This window comes from Eubalaena glacialis, chromosome 15, assembly GCF_028564815.1.
Source record: "Eubalaena glacialis isolate mEubGla1 chromosome 15, mEubGla1.1.hap2.+ XY, whole genome shotgun sequence".
Classification (NCBI taxonomy): Eukaryota; Metazoa; Chordata; class Mammalia; order Artiodactyla; family Balaenidae; genus Eubalaena; species Eubalaena glacialis.
The window spans coordinates 2,763,707-2,782,253 of record NC_083730.1 but is presented as its reverse complement, the minus strand read 5'-3'; the positions used below and the strand labels follow the sequence as shown (position 1 = coordinate 2,782,253).

General features: G+C 50.7%; 1 protein-coding gene across 3 annotated transcripts in view; it reads right to left on the bottom strand.

Moving 5' to 3' along the window:
- The window catches only part of MBP (myelin basic protein), a 118,997-nt gene extending 101,042 nt beyond the window's left edge, over positions 1 to 17,955 (bottom strand). The window contains exon 1 of one of the 3 annotated variants that reach the window (XM_061169307.1): positions 17,779 to 17,955. The gene's annotated coding sequence lies outside the window, so the exon portion shown is untranslated. Of the gene's footprint in view, positions 1 to 17,080; positions 17,252 to 17,778 lie in introns of those variants that run through there. The other 2 variants (XM_061169308.1, XM_061169306.1) reach the window with 2 other exon arrangements.
- Positions 17,956 to 18,547: the final 592 nt, after the last annotated feature.

The following is an 18,547-nucleotide window of genomic DNA, read 5'->3' as shown; positions in this document are numbered from 1 at the left end:
AGCAACAGTAAACAATGGTGCATTATAGGAATACATCATAACATTAAATCTCTTTTAAATAGGTAAATAACAAACATCTACAGAGCACAGCATGTGTGACGAACACGAGGCTGCCAACAAGCTTGCAGTCTGACCCTGAACTTTTCACCTGGTTTCTGCACACTTTTTAGTTTCTAAGTGGTACCTTTAAGGCCTAAAAAAGATCAGTATCCTTTCAGAAGGCAATGCTTTATTGCCACAAGGTGGAGGCCTTATGATTTTATTTCTCCATCAAAATCAAGATTATCCAGAATGCCTTTTATAGGAAATAAATGAAAAATGAAAACATCTGGCAGAGAATGTTCACAATATTGTGCTTATCTGATAAACTGTGACCACGCTGAAACTATAATATAAAGAGTCTTAGTCACTCATATTCCCCCCAAAGCATGGCATTTGTGGATAAATAACTTCTTATTTGATGCTTAGGGGTGGTAACATTAAAAGACAGTGCAGGACAGACTTAAAGGACCAAAAAGGGTGATGGAAGTGGGGCATTGGGGGCAGGAAGGCTGAGTCCTGGTCTCACCTGCCACAGGCAGCCGGGCGGCCCTGGACAGGTCACCGGCTCTGCTGTCCATCTGGGGAAGCGAGGGGCCTGGAGCGGGGCCAGGGGTGGCTGCACTAACTCCTACAGGGATGGTGTGGGTGCCTCACACCTGTAACCCCGGGAGTTTAAGAAAAGCTGCCGTATCGTGTCAGACACGCAGACATCTGGGTTCCCGAAGCTGGGGGCCGGGTCCAAACAAGACAGGACCAGACTCATTACCTGATGCAGTGAGCGCAGGGGAGGAGCTGGGTTCCAGCACGCACGATGTGCACAGATGCAACCACACACACACACACACACACACACACACACACACACACACCTCTTCTGCGTCCCCGTGGCGCCAGAAGAACGAGAACTCTCCTCCGGGAGAGAATCCTCCTCTAAGCTAACACCCCTCTGCCCCCCATCCTTCTCGGAGGGGGCAGGGGCTAAGGACCGTCAGAGCAGGTTGGTCCCCAGAGGTCCATCCTCAGGGGGAGCACATGTCACCAGCGTACACTGGGTCAGGAGAGGCCCCCGAAGTGGGGAGAGCAGAATCCACGGGGCACGCTGCCTGCCTGGGGCCCCTGGCCGTGCGGTCCTGCTCTGTCCCCACCACCGAGAGGAGGGAGGGTTGGGAGGGGACCTGCAGGAACTCAGAGAAGTTGTCTGGCTCACCCCAGCCTCCCCTCGACCTTGCAGGGTCTCTCCTGCAGCCCTGAGACCACTGCTCCCTCCCCGGGCAGGGCCGGACCCTCGCTGCGCCCGGGTCCTGAGCCACCCTCTCCGCAATCCCCCTCCCCTGCTGGAACTGTCGTCCCATGGAGCATGCTGGGGATGAAGACACTACAGGTGGGACCCGTGACTCGTCCACCGCTGTGTCCCCAGCACCCACCCCACTGACTGGTGCATAGTAGGTGCTCAGTAAACACCTGTGAAGTGAATGGGAGAAGCAGAATAAAGCCCTGAAGTTATTCCCTCCACCCCAAACCACATGTGCCCAGACTCACACGCACACGCACACGCACGGAGCACACGTGGGGTGTGAGACCACCAGACCGACCCCTGGATCGAGGCGTCCCCTCTGACCAGAGGCAGGTATGCACCGGGGAGGTGGCGTGGCCGTGAGGACCAGTGTGGCCGGAGGGAGCAGCCTAGGCCTCCAAGAGGAGAGCTCAGGGGCCATGGGGACTGAGGGCCTCTCTAGGGGCAGGGTCCCCTGGGAACAGAAGCCCTTGCGCAGAAGGAACCAAGGACACCACAAAAGGGAAGTGCGGGCGGCACCCCTGCCGCTGCCCCCAAGGGTGGGTGCAGAGCTCGGAGGGCAGCGGGCATGGGGCGTGCCCCGCCCTCCCTCACTTTGGGCTGAAGCCTCCAAGGCCGGGAGCCCAGGGGAGCAGCACGCAGACAGGAGGGTGGGAGGCCCGAGCGCCAGACACCAGAACCCGGCCCTCAGGAGGCTGGACCAGCAGCCTCCGTTGCACGTGGCCCCCCCCAAGGGCACCCGCCGTTAAGGGCAAATGCAGACCCTCCCCGGGCGGCCAGGGGATCCGTAGTGAAGGCAGGAAGACCTGTGATCAAACAAGCAAGGATCTGCGCTCAGCACATGAGCGACCAGTTACAACAAGCCTGAGTTAAAATACGTGGAAACAGGGCACCCACAGATGCCTGGGGCAGCGGGGGAGGGCGGTTCTTAATGAATTAGATACCTTTTCAAAGCGCTGATTTCGAATTACACTCTGATGCAAGCTGCGTCCAAAGGTTGGAATAGAAACCTCTGAACCCAGGGCAGCATCTGGTGCAGCGCCTGGCCTTTCGGTTACCTGGTTACCAGCCAGGTTAGCTGTGCAGACAGGCTACAGGCGCGGGGTCTCCACAGACAGCCAGGCCCACGCTGTGCACAGACCTCAGCCTGGTGTTGTTTTCTTTCTTTCATGAAGTCCACGGGCACCAACTTGGGTCCGGGCTTCATCTGCTTTGAGGGATGAATGAACACCCCCTGCCTCTTTCCTCTCTGCATTTCTATACCTGCCTCCCCGGGGTCTCCATCACCTACCCTAGAACATCTGTAATTAGTCATGAAACCCACACCAGCTCTGTGCAGAAAACTCCAGAGAGAGTGGCTGGGAAGGTTAATCTAAGAAAAGGACAGGGAAATAGTGGGATTTGAACCACCCTTCAGAGCCCCATTGGATTATGGGCATTACGGTAACTAAGGGCAGCTCCATGGAAAGAGGTCAGGGGCAAACTCTGGATTGAGTCCAGGGCACATTTTTCAAACTCTTCTTCAGCACAAGTCATGAAAGCAAATGAAGTTAAGTCTCAGAGATTTCGGACTCTGTGATGATTGTTCCACATGAGCCCACACAGAAATGACTCCTGGGACCTTTTCTACCTTCATGAACAAATGTGGTTTTTAAAAAAAGGGTGTGAGGGCTTCCCTGGTGGCGCAGTGGTTAAGAATCCACCTGCCAATGCAGGGGACACAGGTTCGAGCCCTGGTCTGGGAAGATCCCACATGCCGCGGAGCAGCTAAGCCCATGAGCCACAACTACTGAGCCTGCGCTCTAGAGCCTGCGAGCCACAACTACTGAGCCCATGTGCCTAGAGCCCGTGCTCTGCAACAAGAGAAGCCACCGCAATGAGAAGCCTGCGCACTGCAACGAAGAGTAGCCCCCGCTCGCCGCAACTAGAGAAAGCCCGTGCGCAGCAACAAAGACTCAACGCAGCCAAAAATAAATAAAATTAAAAAAAAAAAAGGGTGTGAAAATTTGTCCAGGTTTTAGTCTACCTTCACATTAAAATTTACTGTAATTTCCTATCCCACATTTTATTTTGGTGTTGCTAATCCTATGTAAAAAATATCTGTGTAAATAGTGTTAGGACTATTACGAAATGTGGCTTTAAACACGACATTTCACTGCCTTTTCAGAAAGGCTGTCTGCCAGGTCAGCACCTCTGTGCCCTCCTTCCTTTCACATAACAATTTCCAAACAACGTCTGAAATGAATAAGGCTAGCTTTTTTTTTTTTTTTTTTTTTTTTTGCTGAGCCACACAGCATGAGGGATCTTAGTTCCCCAACCAGGGAACAAACTCAGGCTCCTTGAAGTGGAAGGGCGGAGTCTTAACCACTGGACCGCCAAGGAAATCCCAGGCTAGCTTTTAATATCTGGTTTAAAGCCTTCTCTCTTCAAAAATAAGCCTTGACATACAGAGATAATGACGGAATAAAAGAATCATTGTCTGCCTTTTAAAAGGGACAGCACCTTCCCTAGAGCTGTATAAAATGATGCATCGAAGGTAGAGATGCATTAGGCCTGACTCTGAAATATAATTTAGCCTCTTTCTATTTCTAGGAAGACAACGGCAGCTGGGGATTCCACTTCATAAATCCCTGGTCTCAGCTAGCCCAAGGCTATCACGTTTTCAGACATCCGAAAGAACCAGAATAAAAAGAACCAAAGCACACCCTGCCCTCCTACCACACCAAGAGAAACCTAGCTCCTAAAATATGAGAGTCATTTTTGTTTATTTTATTAAGTTCCTGCTTTATCTGGTCTTGTAAGGCAACACAGCGAGCTGAATAAATCATGTCCCATGTTCTCCTGGTTGCTGAAGAACAGACTTGGGCAAATGACTTCGGCAAAATTGAGACTCTCCTGTGCGTCAGCTGGATGGTGATGATTAGGGTCAGTGGAAGCAGCCATCTGGGGATGCAACAAACACCACCCCTGAGCACCACGCAGATGACGTGAGGCGAGGAAGACTTATTTACCTGTCCCGGAACATTTAACCCCTTATAAACTCAACGTGATCAGAACCAGAGAACAGAGCTACTGCTGTGAAAAGCCATGTGGGGAAGGTGGGCATCCTGGAAACAGGGTGAGGGAACAGCCCTGAAGGAGCCGTCCATCCTAACCCTAACCCCAGCCAGGAATTCCGGGAAGAGCCCAGAGAATTCCCAGACAGGCCACAGGGGAGGCACGGGGCTGCTGGGGGGATTAGAAGCAGCTACTGAGTCCCCTCCCCTCTGCCAGCACAGCCCCCTCATCGGGAAACCTGAGTTTTGTTTATACATCTTGCAGTGTGTTCAGCTAATGTTGGGCCTTGGGAAACGTATCTGTGGATCCCTGAGCTCCCTAATAATACTCTGCAGCACTTTCAGGGCCCCAGACGCGTCTGTTTTATGTGGGTGCATTGGAAAGGCACGGTATGGCCCTCTGCCCATCCTAGAGAATGAGAGAATTTTAAAGAATCAATTGTGCGTTTCCTCTATTTGGGAAGCCTGCCACACAGCTCTGTATTTTTTGCTTTCAAAGCAAGTTTAGCAAAAATGTTAGGTTCCAACTAACCAAGAAACCAGGATGGAGACGATGCATATCCCTAAATATTCCTTGTCAGATACGCTAGCGCTCACAGGCAGGAAAGAGAATGTCATCCTCTAAATGGAGTATCAAAAACAAACGATAATACAGAGTGAAGTAAGTCAGAAAGAGAAAAACAAATACCGTATGCTAACACATATACATGGGATCTTAAAAAAAAAAAAAAGGTTCTGAAGAACCTAGGGGCAGGACAGGAATAAAGACGCAGATGTAGAGAATGGACTTGAGGACACAGGGAGGGGGAAGGGTAAGCTGGGAGGAAGTGAGAGAGTGGCATGGACATATATACACTACCAAACGTAAAACAGATAGCTAGTGGGAAGCAGCTGCATAGTACAGGGAGATCAGCTGGGTACTTTGTGACCACCTAGAGGGGTGGGATAGGGAGGGTGGGAGGGAGACGCAAGAGGGAGGGGATATGGGGATATACGTATACATATAGCTGATTCACTTTGTTATACAGCAGAAACTAACACACCATTGTAAAGCAATTATACTCCAATAAAGATGTTTAAAAAAAAATCCGCCTGCCAAATGGAGGGGACACGGGTTCGAGCCCTGATCCGGGAAGATCCCACATGCTGCGGAGCAACTAAGCCCGTGAGCCACAACTACTGAGCCTGCGCTCTAGAGCCCGTGAGCCACAACTACTGAAGTCCACGCGCCTAGAGCCCATGCTCCTCAACAAGAGAAGCCACCGCAATGAGAAGACCGCGCACTGCAATGAAGAGTAGCCCCCGCTCGCCGCAACTAGAGAAAGCCCGCGCGCAGCAACGAAGACCCAATGCAGCCAAACATAAAAATTAATTAATTAAAAAATAAAAATAATAAAAAAATAAGAACATATCATCAGTATAGAACGTTATTTTCCATGAGTCATTCTTCAAACATAAAGTCAGTTTATCAGTGAAGTATAATTTCTTGATCGTGTTAAAGTGGACGTTTGCAAGCACGTGCAGGTACATTCAGGTAAATCTGTGTCACCAAGACACACGTTGGGCACTCCTCACCCATTTCTGTCTTTCTCTGAGCAGTGGTCCTCATCACTTGGAGCTCAGTAGATTACACATTCGTGGGCCTGGGCCCCGAGATTGTGGGGTGGTGTCCAGAGCCCCGGGCCTAGGACTCTGCATTTAATGAGAGTTCTGGACAACATGCATGCAGGTGGCTGGCAGACCACCGGGGGATCGTTAGGCGTCATCCTAGTCCAGAGCCCCGTGGAAGGCTTGGAGCCAGGCGCTGGCCACGGCAGACACTTTGCTGGGGCGCTGGGTATCCTGCCCCCCAGCCAATCCCTGCCCTGCAGCCGTCTACATTGACTCAGGCAGGTATCCGATCAGACTCTGGATGGAGGTGAGCGCCACCTGAGCTTTCCTTCCTCTCTGGTTAGTCTGGCGGCTGGTGTAGGCGAGGCCGTGCATCTGCCCATCTTTACTGGAGGAACGTTCTTGCACCTGGCGTTTTGCTCCTGCCCGCAGGGCTGCGGCGACAGAGGCTGCTAACTGCAGGGGCGGGTCGGATGTAGCCTGGGGGGAGATCCTCTGTCGCCTGACACCCCGAAAGGCGGGGCCGACACTTGTGGGCGCTGCTATCAGTGGTGACCAAGGCCAGCACAAGCCCTCTCTTTACTCAAAACATCGAGGATGGGGCCACCAGGCTCCCCACCCTCTGACAAAATTCAAACCCTCACCTGCTTCCACCCTCCTGCCCCCAGGTCCCATGAAACAAAGGGAAATCTGACTGCAGGAGTCACTCTCTGAAATAAACATTTCAGAAAACCAAATGACAGTGAGGCGTGTCACCCTAGTGGCTCTGCCTGCCTTTCCAGCCATGACTCATAGGAAGTCTCACTCCAGCCGGGGAGCTGCTGGTCATGGGGCCGGGCAGACCGCGGGGGCCCCCGAGCTGAGCTGCCGCCCTCACCAGCTGGGACCCTGGGCTGCCGCGGAACCCTCAGCACTCAGATGTCGCCTGCAGGGCGCAGGGCATGGCCTGGCACTCCCTGGGGGTCACTCAGAGCTGCCGTCAGGGTGGTCAGCACTGAATGTTGGCCACCGATCAAAGCAAAACCTGATGTAAAATGCAACCAAGTCAACTCACTTTCAGAAGAAGCATCAACACCAGTCTCTGTTTTCTAGATGGTTATAACAGTGGGGAGGTATAAACCAAACCCAAGCCTAATTACTATGTAATCAGAATCAGCATGATGTTAAAAACCAGTGTGTTCAGTAAAACATACTGAATGGCTCTTGCAACTCTTTTTGCATTTCAAAATTTACAACACATACCAAGGGGAACAACTGCCAAGGGGCTCTGAGCAGAAACTCATTTCCTGTAAAAAGCTGCGGTTTTGGGCCTCGGAGAAGCTCCCTCACACTCTGGAGGGCGTCACCCCCCTCGTCACCAGCTATCAGCCACTGACCCCTTTTCAAAACCAGCATCAGTTTTGATGTGCGGCATCACATCACCACTAAGAGAAACGCCGTTCTTGCATCTTTTCATACCAATTCTTTCCTTTAAAAAGGAGCTCGTTTTAAAACAAAAGCCCCTGGGCTTCCCTGGTGGCGCAGTGGTTAAGAATCCGCCTGCCAATGCAGGGGACACAGGTTCGAGCCCTGGTCCGGGAAGATCCCACATGCCGCGGAGCAACGAAGCCTGTGCGCCACAACTACTGAGCCTGCGCACCTAGAGCCCGCGAGCCACAACTACTGAGCCCGCGTGCCACAACTACTGAAGCCCGGCACCTAGAGCCCATGCTCTGCAACAAGAGAAGCCACCGCAATGAGAAGCCCATGCACCGCAACAAAGAGTAGCCCCCGCTTGCCGCAACTAGAGAAAGCCTGCATGCAGCAACAAAGACTCAGTGCAGCCAAAAATAAAAAAATTAATAATAATAAAAAAAAGCGCCTGGTTTCTGATTGGTCCCCAGCACTCGTGACCAGCTTGGGGACAAGGCCTGGGGCTGGCTGGGGCCCAACGCCCCTCCCAGCCGTGGGACACTGACTTGAGACAGTGCAGTCTGACACAGGTGTAGGGACGACTGGATTTGGAAATGTGCTCTGAGAGCTCAGGAGCACAGGGTGAGCATCGCTGGGCGTCACACATGTCGCTGGACAGAGCAGAGGACGCCCTGGGCTTCACACGACCCCCCAGATCTGCTGAGCGCTGAGCACTCGCGTTTCCTCGCCTGCAACAGGGTGAGGATGTCGTTCGATTCGATTCAGAGGGTTGCTGGCGAACAGACCTGACCTGGCTCCCCAGCTGGGGCAGGAGGGCCTCCACCTTCTGGGCAGACCATCTCACCCCAGGATGCTGACAGGGCTTGTCCAGACATCATCACTGCATTTATTCTGTGTCCTTTTAGAAAATGAGTCTGTCTGGAAACAGACTCACAGACAGAAAACAAACTTACGGTTACCAAAGGGGAAAGAGGGTGGGGAGATAAATTAGGAGTTTAGGACGAGTAGATATACACGACTGTATCTAAAATAGGTAAACAACAAGGCCCTACTGTGCAGCACAGGGAACTCTACTCAATATTTTTTAATAACCTATAAGGGAAAAGAATCTGAAAAAGAATATGTCTATATATGTATAACTGAATCACTTTGCTGTACACCAGAAACTAACACAACACTGTAAATCAACTCTACTTCAATTTAAAAAAAAGAAAGAAACTGAAAACCATAAAAAGAGAAAGAAAGAAAATAAGTCTGTCTGAGTGGTGGGAGAGATTAGTTAGGCTTCTTAGTGGGTTTTAGATACGTCATTATATACATATATATATATGCATGTTTGAAACAACAGATATCACATGGAAATAAACTCTTGGGTTGAGAAGTTCAGAGGATTAAACCTCAGGCATAATTACATTCGGCGAAGGAGGGGTAGTTCTTACTGTACAAGATGCTGCCCTAACATGCAGGGCTGCCAACCCCACACCAGCCGCCACGTGTGGACTCCAGCCATGAGCACGTGGGGTGTGTGTGTGAGTGTGAGTGTGTCGGGGTGACCACCTTCCAGGCCCTCAGCTGCCTCTGGGACCCGTCTTTCCACGCTCTGTGTATTAGTCTCTAATATAGAACAAAGCATGAAATTTGGTTAATCACTTACTGTGAATAAAACCTCATTTTCCTTCTCTTATCTTGGAAAAAGGGTCAGCTGAATGTTAATCCCCTCACTCTTAAAGAAAGTGAAATAATTCTACAGGAAATCAGTTACAGACCTTTCCTCGGCCACCTCAGCGTCCTTGCACTTGCCTGTGGCCAGTGGCCCCTGTAGACCAGTCGCTGGCCCGCAGACATTGGTGCCGACACGGCGGGTCTGGAGGGGGTGAGTGGAAGGGAGCAGAGGCCCCCTGGGCCGGGGAGGTGGTCCGGTGCCCATGGGAGGGGGACCTGCGGACTTGCGGACGCGTCCAGGGCCAGCTCTCCCACCGGGAGGAGGAGCGAGAAGGGAGGCCCTGGTTGGCTGACCTCTATTTAAAACATGCTGGACGGTACTTAGAGGCCAAACTTATGCACATGAGGGACTCAGGAAAAATTCAGGCAGCAAAGAAGGAAAACCAGCTGGGTCCCAATGCGCTAGTTCCCCCTCACGTCCTTCATGTTTACGCAGATGTAAATGGTTCTTAAAAGAAAGACAGCGGATCGCAAGTTGAATTCACAGGCTGAGTGGAGGCCAGGTGGGGCGCCCACCTTCCCCCCCCTGCCCCCCGAAATCTCAGCCCTTGGCTGGTTCACAGGGCACAGCCTTTCTTCTAAGATCACCCTACTTAACTCCACTTCTAGTTTTCCTTGTTTGTACCCCGTTTACAAATGATAATGGGGACAAGGGAAGTTCCCCAACTCTCTTTTTCTTTGCTCTTGCTTTTACCTAATTTTAGTAACTTCACCCCAACCTACTTCCAGGTTCTTCTTTGAGGCTATTAATCTTCCCAGCTTTTCCATCATTTCATCTTCTTTAGTGTCATCCCCCCAAACTTGGCATTGGCTTCTTTATTGTTAACATAAGTGATTAATTATTACAAACAAAAGGTACAGAAAAAAATACACAGCTGGCTTACCTTTTCCCTCAAAAAAAGTGACACATTCCTTTCTTTGTCTAAAATCTCAAAATGTTTCAGAAATAAAACAAATTCCCTTCCCTTCATACAAACCCATCCTTCCCTAGACACAGGTAGGCAGCTTCCTGAGGTTGATGGATAGCCCAATTTGCATGGTTTCTGTATTTACTTCATCTCTGTGTGATCACAACAGGTAGTGTGTTCTTTTGTGTATTTAAAATTTTTCAATAAATAGAATGATACTGTATTTATTCATCTGTAACTTGGCTGCTTTCCATTCAATGCTATTGCTTTGATTTTGACCTGTATTGAGACCTGACCCAACACCGCACGGAGCCTGGCAGAGCTACACCTTGAACCTCAGCTCTCTTTCTGGGAGCCATCAACCGGCCAACCCTTTCCACATTTTGTTCACTTTTTGACCTGATCTTGGACACACAAAATCTCGATTCAATAAACATTTAAACCATTTGAAAAAAATACGTGGGCACAGCTAAAATAGTGCTGAGAGGGAAATTTATAGGACTAAAATGCTGACATTGAAAACAGAAAAGGTACTCAAATCAATAAGCTAAGTTCTAACTGACGAAACTAGAAAACCAAACCAAACAAAAAAACCTAAATATATCCAAAGAAAGTAGAAGGAAGGAAATAGTAAAGATAAGAACAGAAACCAATGAAACCAAAAACAGGAAAACAATAGAGAAAAATCAATTAAACAAAGAGCTAGTTCTTTGAAAAAAAAATCAATAAAATGGATCATGCTCTAGCAAGATTCTCACATAAAAGGAGAGAAGACAGAAATCATCACTATCAGGAATAAAACTAGGGATATCGCTACAGATCCTGTGGCATTACAAGGATAATAAAGGATTCTGTGAACAACAGTACACTCATAAATTCTACAGTTTACAAGAAATGAACCAATTCTTCAAAACCCACAAACTACCAAAATTCAACCAAGATGAAATATATAACTTGAATAATCTTACAACTATTAATGAAACTGTATGTGTAATTAGAAAATGCCCCTCCAAAGATTTCCAAAGAAATCTCCAGCCCCAGATGGTTTCACTGGAAATTTCTACCAAACATTTAAAGAAGAATTAATGTCATTTTTACATAAACCCTTTCAGAAATTAGAACAGGAGGGAGCACTTCCCAGCTCATATTTATGGGGCTCATATTACCCTGATATCAAAACCAGCAAAGACTGTACAAAGAATGAAAACCACAGACCAATCTCTCTCATGAACTTAGAAGCAAAAATCCTCAACAAAATACTAGCAAAGTGAATCCAGCAACATATAAAAAAATTATACACATGACCAAGTGGAATTTATTTCAGACATACAAGGGTGGTTCAACACCGACTTGAACATTAATCAATATAATCCATCATACTAACAGGTTAAAGAGGAAAAATCACGGGAGCCTGTCAACTGACTGAAAGAATATTTGACAAAATCCAACACCCATTCATGACAAAACCTCTCAGCAAGTTAGGAATAGAGGGGAACTACCTCAATGTCATGAGGAACTTCTACAAAAACCCGATAGCTACATCATATTTAGTGGTGAAAAAGTGAATGCTTTACCCCTTTGATCAGGAACAAGGCAAGGATGTCCACTCCTGCAACTCTTATGCAACAGAGCCCTGGAAGTTCCAGTGCAACACAACAAGAAAAAGAAATTATAAAGGATAGAGATTGGAAAGGAAGCAATAACACTTTCCCATTTACAGGTAACATGACAGTCTGCATGGATATCACAAGGAATCTACCCCCAAAATCTAGGCTTAGTGAGGGAGTTAGGCAAGGTCGCAGGACACAAGGTCAGCACACAAAAATCATCCACATTTGTGTAAACTAACAACACACATGTAGAAACTGAAGTTAAAAACATGACACTGTTTAAAAATAACTCAAAAAAAGAGAAATACTTAGGTATACTCTTAAAAAAAACCCCACGGATTCAGAATCCATATGCTGAAAATTACAAAACAGTGATGAAGGAAACAAAAGCACATCTAAATAAACAGAGACAACCTGTGATCACAGCGTGGAAGACTCCACACGGTAAAACTGTTAATTCTCCCCAAGTCCATCTATAGATTTGATGAAATTCCTATGAAAATTCCACCAAGGGTTTTGTAGACACAAACAAGCTTATTCTAAAACGTATGGAACGGTGCAGAAGCCAGCACAGCTAACAGGATTTTGATAAAGAAAGAAGGAGAAGGACTCACGCTACCTGATGGTAAGGTTCACCCTCCAGCCGCAGAAATCAGCAGAGTGTGGTCCTGGTGCAGCAACAGACACCCCGATCAAGGGCACAGATCAGGGAAACCAGAAACAGACCCACACAAACATGGGGACACGATTTTTGACAAAGATGCAAAAGCAATTCTATGGAGGAAGGATCATCTTTTCAACAAACAGTCCTGGAGCAATTCGACACTCCTAGGTAGGAAAAAAAAACCAAACCAAACCAAAACCCTCCACCTAAACCTCACTCCTTATACAAAATTAACTGGAAATGGACAACAGACTTCAGTGTAAAATGCAGAACTATAAAACTGTAGGGGAAAAAAAAGGAGAAAATCTTCCAGACTCAGGCTAGGTGACGGGTTCTTGCATTTCACACCCAAATCACAATTCATAAAAGGAGAAAATTAATAAACTGGATCTCATCGAAATGAAAAACTTTCTTCCTGCAAAAGACTCTGTGGAGAGGATGAAGTCAAGCTAAACTGACAGAATAACTGCAAACCAAAACTAGGAGCCGTATTTAGAACATACAAGGAACTAACGTGACCGAACAACCCAAACAGAAAAAGGGCAAAGACGAGAACAAGCTGCTAGTTGAGAGGACGTGCAGATGGCAGACGCACACATGGAAAGACTACTGGCATCATTATCTGTGAGGGAAACGCAGACTAAAATCACGGTGAAGTATCGCCGCACACCTGTTAGAGGCGCAAATAAAAAATAGTGACAGTGCCAAAGGCTGTCGTGGAGATCCTGCATCACTCACACCTGGCTGGTAGGATGTAAAACGGTGCAGCCATTCTGGAAAAGAGGAGGGCAGTTTCTTATGAAATGGAATACGTGTTTGCTATTTGACTCAGCAATGGCACTCTTGCTTGGGCATTTATCCCAGAGAAATGAAAACTGTGTTCACACAAAAACCTGTACATGGACGATCATAGCAGCTTTACTCAAATAGCCCCAAACTGGAAACCGTCAAAGGGCAAATGCTTAAAACCAAACAACTACGGGAGCGGGGTGGGCACCCATTCCTCGGAATACTACTCATCAACAAAAAAAGAACAAGCTATCAGTACACTCAACGACTTGGAGAGATCTCAAGAGAATTGCAGTCAGTGAAAAAAGCCAATCAAAAAAGGTTGCATGACTCTACTTAAATAGCATTCTCGAAATGATGAAATTACAGAAAATGGGGAACAGATTAGTGGTTGCCAAGGGCATAGGGAGGGGGAAGGGGGAAGTTGGCTGTGGCCATAAAGGGCAGCCCTAGGGAATTTGTGATGGAGCTGTCCTACCTGAGGTGGGTGGTCACACGATTGTACATGTGTGATAAAATTACAGAGAACTACACACAGACACACACACGTAAACTAGCGAAATCTGACATCTCAACACAGCTGATGGATTGTACCAATGTTAATCTCCTGGATGTGATATTGTCTATAGTTTTGCAAGATGTTATGAAGCATATATGGATCTCTCTCTATTATTTCTCACAATTGCATGTGAATCTACAATTATCTCAAAACAAAAAGTTTTAAAAAATCGCTTCCATGAGCAACCTTTGTATGTGCCCTATGCACTCAGACCAGGTTCTCCCTAGAGGGTGAACTTCGGAGTGAAATCACGAGGTCATAGGGAATGTCCGTCATCAGCTTTTCCGGATTCTTCTCTAAAGTGTCTGTTTTTATTTACACTCCTACTCACAATAATGTGAGTTCTCACTTCTCTACATCTTCCTCAATACTTGGTATAGTCAGAATTTAAAATTTTTACCAGTATGATGGATATGAAAAATGATCCCATTGATGTGATTTTTGATTCCCTGAGAACTAGTGGGTTGAACACCTTTTCGTATTTTACTAGCCCGTCTGGGTTTTCTCCTCTAGGCCAGACTGTTCAGTCACATCTTTTTCTATTGGGCAGTTTGTTTTATATTGCTGAATTTTAGAATGTTTGATACATTCCAGATACCTCACCTAAGTCTGTTTATCCTCGTTCTCCAGGCATCCATCTATTTTTTTTAATAATAGAGCCTCACACTTACTCAGTGGTGTTCACAGAGTCCAGATCCATATTTATGAATTTTTAGCAATTACTGACTCTGAGACATTGCTAAAAGCTTCAGAATATGCACTGTTGCCTATTCCTGGTTGCAGCGTGACCTCTGGATGTGGCCTCAGCTCACGCCTGAGAGCTCCAGCCTCCTGTCTGGTCGGCGTCTCCAGCCCCAACTCCTTGCGATAAGTCACTCATGTGCCTCTCCCATTGATTCCGTTTCTCTGGCTGAAGCCTAACGGCTACACGTTTAGGTGGAGTTTGAATTCGGCTCATCTCTGCTGAGTGGGACCACCAGGGTCTCCCTGTGTATAATTACTGTTGCTTTAAACTCACCTCCTGGGGCTTCCCTGGTGGTGCAGTGGTTGAGAATCTGCCTGCCAATGCAGGGACACGGGTTCGAGCCCTGGTCTGGGAAGATCCCACATGCCGCGGAGCAACTGGGCCCGTGAGCCACAACTACTGAGCCCGCGCGTCTGGAGCCTGTGCTCCGCAACAAGAGAGGCCACGACAGTGAGAGGCCCGTGCACTGCGATGAAGACTGGCCCCCGCTTGCCACAAGTAGAGAAAGCCCTCGCACAGAAACGAAGACCCAACACAGCCATAAATAAATTAATTAATTAAACTCACCTCCTGGGGCCCCAAACTCAGGCTGATTTAAGCTTCCTTCAGTGGCTCTAACGGACCAATAGAAGTGTCTTACTGCTTAATGACTACTTACTAAAAAGCGTACTGAGGAATTAGAGAACCGTCTTTCCTTCTTTACTGTCAACTTTACTGAGGAAGTGAAGGAAAAGATGACTAACAGAGACCTGACAGCGGCCTTCGAGGCCAATCATCCTGAAGAGGAAGCATATTTTGTTGGGCGTGGCCGCTCATTAGCGTGGAATTTTAACAGACAGAGAAGTGGAAGGTAGCCCTGTGGGTTTTGCAAGGCGTCCTACTTGCCCTGCAGGGCAGCAACAAAGGGCTGGTGGCAGGTTCCCAGAACTGAGTCCTGGGCGCCCTGGGTGTCTCCATGCCTTGGTTTCCTAGTCAGTAAAAATGAGGGTACTGATAGGGTAGTTATATCAAATGAGGGTATCCCAGGGCATGCTGCCTATCAGTGAGGTGATATATTGCTCTAAGAAGACAGCCTGGCAATTTGTAAGTGGTCAAAAATGCTACCTGGACACCTGGGTGGAAAAGGCACAGAGACGGTGGCTGATACTGTGTCAAATTTTTAAAGAATCTAAAGAGAAACTAAAAGTCAAACAACAAAAGGTTTCTAAAGTGGATTTGAACCAAACAGCTTTTGTTTAACCCTGAGTTAATAAAGGGAGTCATTTCAGAACAGTTAAACCGTTGGGAGTGACTGTTAGCCAACACTTTAAAATAATTTTGAACTGGATTCCCTCCCTTCAGGTTTTGGTTTATCCCACTTAAAAAAAAATACGACGACTGATGGGCACTTCTCCTGGGTTGGGAGAAACACAGCTGTGAGGCTGCGGCCCACTTGCTGGTCCTTTGGGCCCATCCCTCCCTGAAGAGCTTCTCTGTCCCAGGCTCCCGCTGGCTCTGCACCTGGGTCACCACGTCCCAGGAGGCCCCCAGCACTCAGAGGTGGTCCGGCCAGGACTGAGCCTGATTCAGGGGCGTCCCAGACTTGCGGGCCACTCTGTAAACTATCTCCCTGAGCTGGGGGGCTAAAGTCTTCTCCAAAACCCACAGGTCTTAAATAGGACGCACCCTAGAGTTCCCTCCCTCTGAAAATCTCTCTTTCTAGGCCAGGTGTGGGTATCCGTGGCCAGAACGGCCAGCGGCCCCCCTGCACCGTGTTTACACCTCTCCCAGCACATCCCGGCTGTGGCCCGTGCCTTCCACGGCTGCAGAGGCAAACTGAACAGGCGTTGTCGATTCTCACGTTGTAGCATTTGGAAAACAGAGAACCAGGAACCAGAAAGCGCCAATTTCCTGCCAGACTCCTACTGAGATCACCAAAGAAACGCAAACGTTTTTCCCAACCCCACTCTGCCTTCTGAAACGAGGTGAAAGGAGACGCTAAAAGAAACGAGGCAGTGCCACCAGCAGCCCAAAGGACCCAGAGCCACTGAATGTCAGGGAATCGTGCAGATCACAGGGCACCCTAAGGGCCACCCAACCCGGCGCCAGGCCCAGGGGGCTTCGCGCCCGGGGGCGCCAGGCGCGCAGGTGGGCGCAGGCGGCGCGGCCCGAGCCGGGACGGGCCCCCGGAAGGCGGAAGCCCGGAGAGTCTCCTGTCGCCGCCCTCGGCGCTCAAAAGGAAACTGGTTTTCGTCTCGTGGGGAGGGGGGGGGGGAACGGCAGGAGTCGTCCGCTCGGCTCCAGGTGTGTCATTAAGAAGCACTTTAGGCTGGTGGGGACCCCCGCCTGCCCGAAAGCTCGCCACCAGCGCGCGTTCCCAGCCCGCCCGGGGCGGCCTCCTTGACCTCTGTCACCTCTCACCCGAAACTCTACCCTCACCCCCTCCCACGCTCTGCCCGCGACCCCGGCCGCCGGGCCCGGCCGAGCCCACACCTGGACACCCGTTGGGGACAGCCCCGCCGCTCTGGATCGGCGTCTACACCCGCGCCCACCCCTCGCAGGGCGGCAGCCCGGCTGCCACCTGCCGCCACCTGCGCCGCCGCCCGGGGGAGCCCCGCGCCCGGGTCCCCGCGGTCCCCGCTCCGAGGGCGCAAAGGGGCCCTCCCGCCCCCGGCGAGGGTCACCCACCGCGCTGCGCTCGCCGCTCCCAGGCCGAGGGCGCCGCGGGGTCCAGGCCGCCTCCTCGCCGCCCGGGCCCCAAGCGCGCGGGGTCCCGGGGCGCCGGCGCCGCCTTCCGGGTCGGGGACGCGGGCCGCCGGGGCGGCAGGCTCGTCCTCGCTGGCGCGCGGCGACGACTGACGGCGGCGGCTCCGAGCGCCGGGCGCGCCCGCCGCCCCTCCCCCGGCCCCCGGGCTTCCTGCGAGCCAGGTAAACACGGCCGGGCCGGGCCGAGCCGCCCCACCTGCTGCCCGCCGGCCGGGACCACCTCCGGGCGGCTCCGCCACGCGGGCTCGCGGCACTCACGGGGCCCGCGCGGGGGCAGCCCCTGGAGGCGGGCGCGGACTCCGGCCGGGGCTGAACTGCGGCTCTTCGAGCCTCTGCTCGCGGCTGAGCCTCCGAAGCACCCGGCCCGAGCGCGCGGGGAGGGAGCCCTGAGAGCAGCTGCTCCACACCCCGCTCCACGGCCGCCGGCGCCGGCGCCGGGGCCCCCAGCGACGCCTGGCCCCTGGAGAACGCCCGGGGAGCCCTCGCCCATCCCAGCACCCGGACAGGTGCTCCGCCGGAGGACACAGGCTCCCCCAAGGAGGCCAGCGAAGAGCGCTCGCAAAACAGACCAGAAGACGCGCATTCGCAGGGGCGGCCCTGGGGCCTGCGGCCTGAAGCACCTTTTGGCTTGTGGTCGGTGTCATCCTCTTGGTCCAAAGGAAGCCTCTTGTTTGGACCTTAGTCATCTGCACACAGTCCGGTGGTCCTTTCCCCTGCATTCTCACCCTCCTCCTGATGGTGGAAAAGTAGGAGGTTGAGGGGAGACACAGACCGAGACCCTGGCGTCCCCCCCCCCACCCCGGCTTAGATTCCAGGTCAGGGAATTGAATCTGACGCTTTCCCGGAGCCCGCGGGGACCCAACCTGGTTGTTAGGGGGAGGGGAAGTCTGGTGCTTGGTGAGACTCAGCCCTGGTCCCCCCGGGCCGGCCAGAAGGGCCCCAGCTCCCATTGTGGTTTCAGGGCTGTCTTCCCCAAGCAGCCGCCCTCACAGGCTGGGCGTCTAGCAACCACGTTCCAATGCTGGTGATTCTAAGAGAAATGTGTCCACCGTCCCAGAAATATTTGATCCTTTCCTCAGAAAAGGTTGGCCTGGGTGTTTCAGGAGTTAGAGAGGGGAGGTCAGCAAGGCTGCGGAGCAGGGATGCTGGCTGTGCCGAAGATGAAGCTTGCCTGTTTCCCAGTTCTCTGTCCAAGCCTTCAGCCCACTTGCAGCAGAGGGTGGACGGGGGGTGGGGGGGGGGGTAAGGGAGCCAGAGGAGCCCAGGGGTGTGCGGGGCAGTGACTCTGACGCGGGATGCTTCCAGGTCCCTGACTCAAGTCACTCTCCCCCCCCCACCCCGATATTTCTTAAAGCTCAGGCCATAGTGGGTTCCATCTGGATGCCGGTT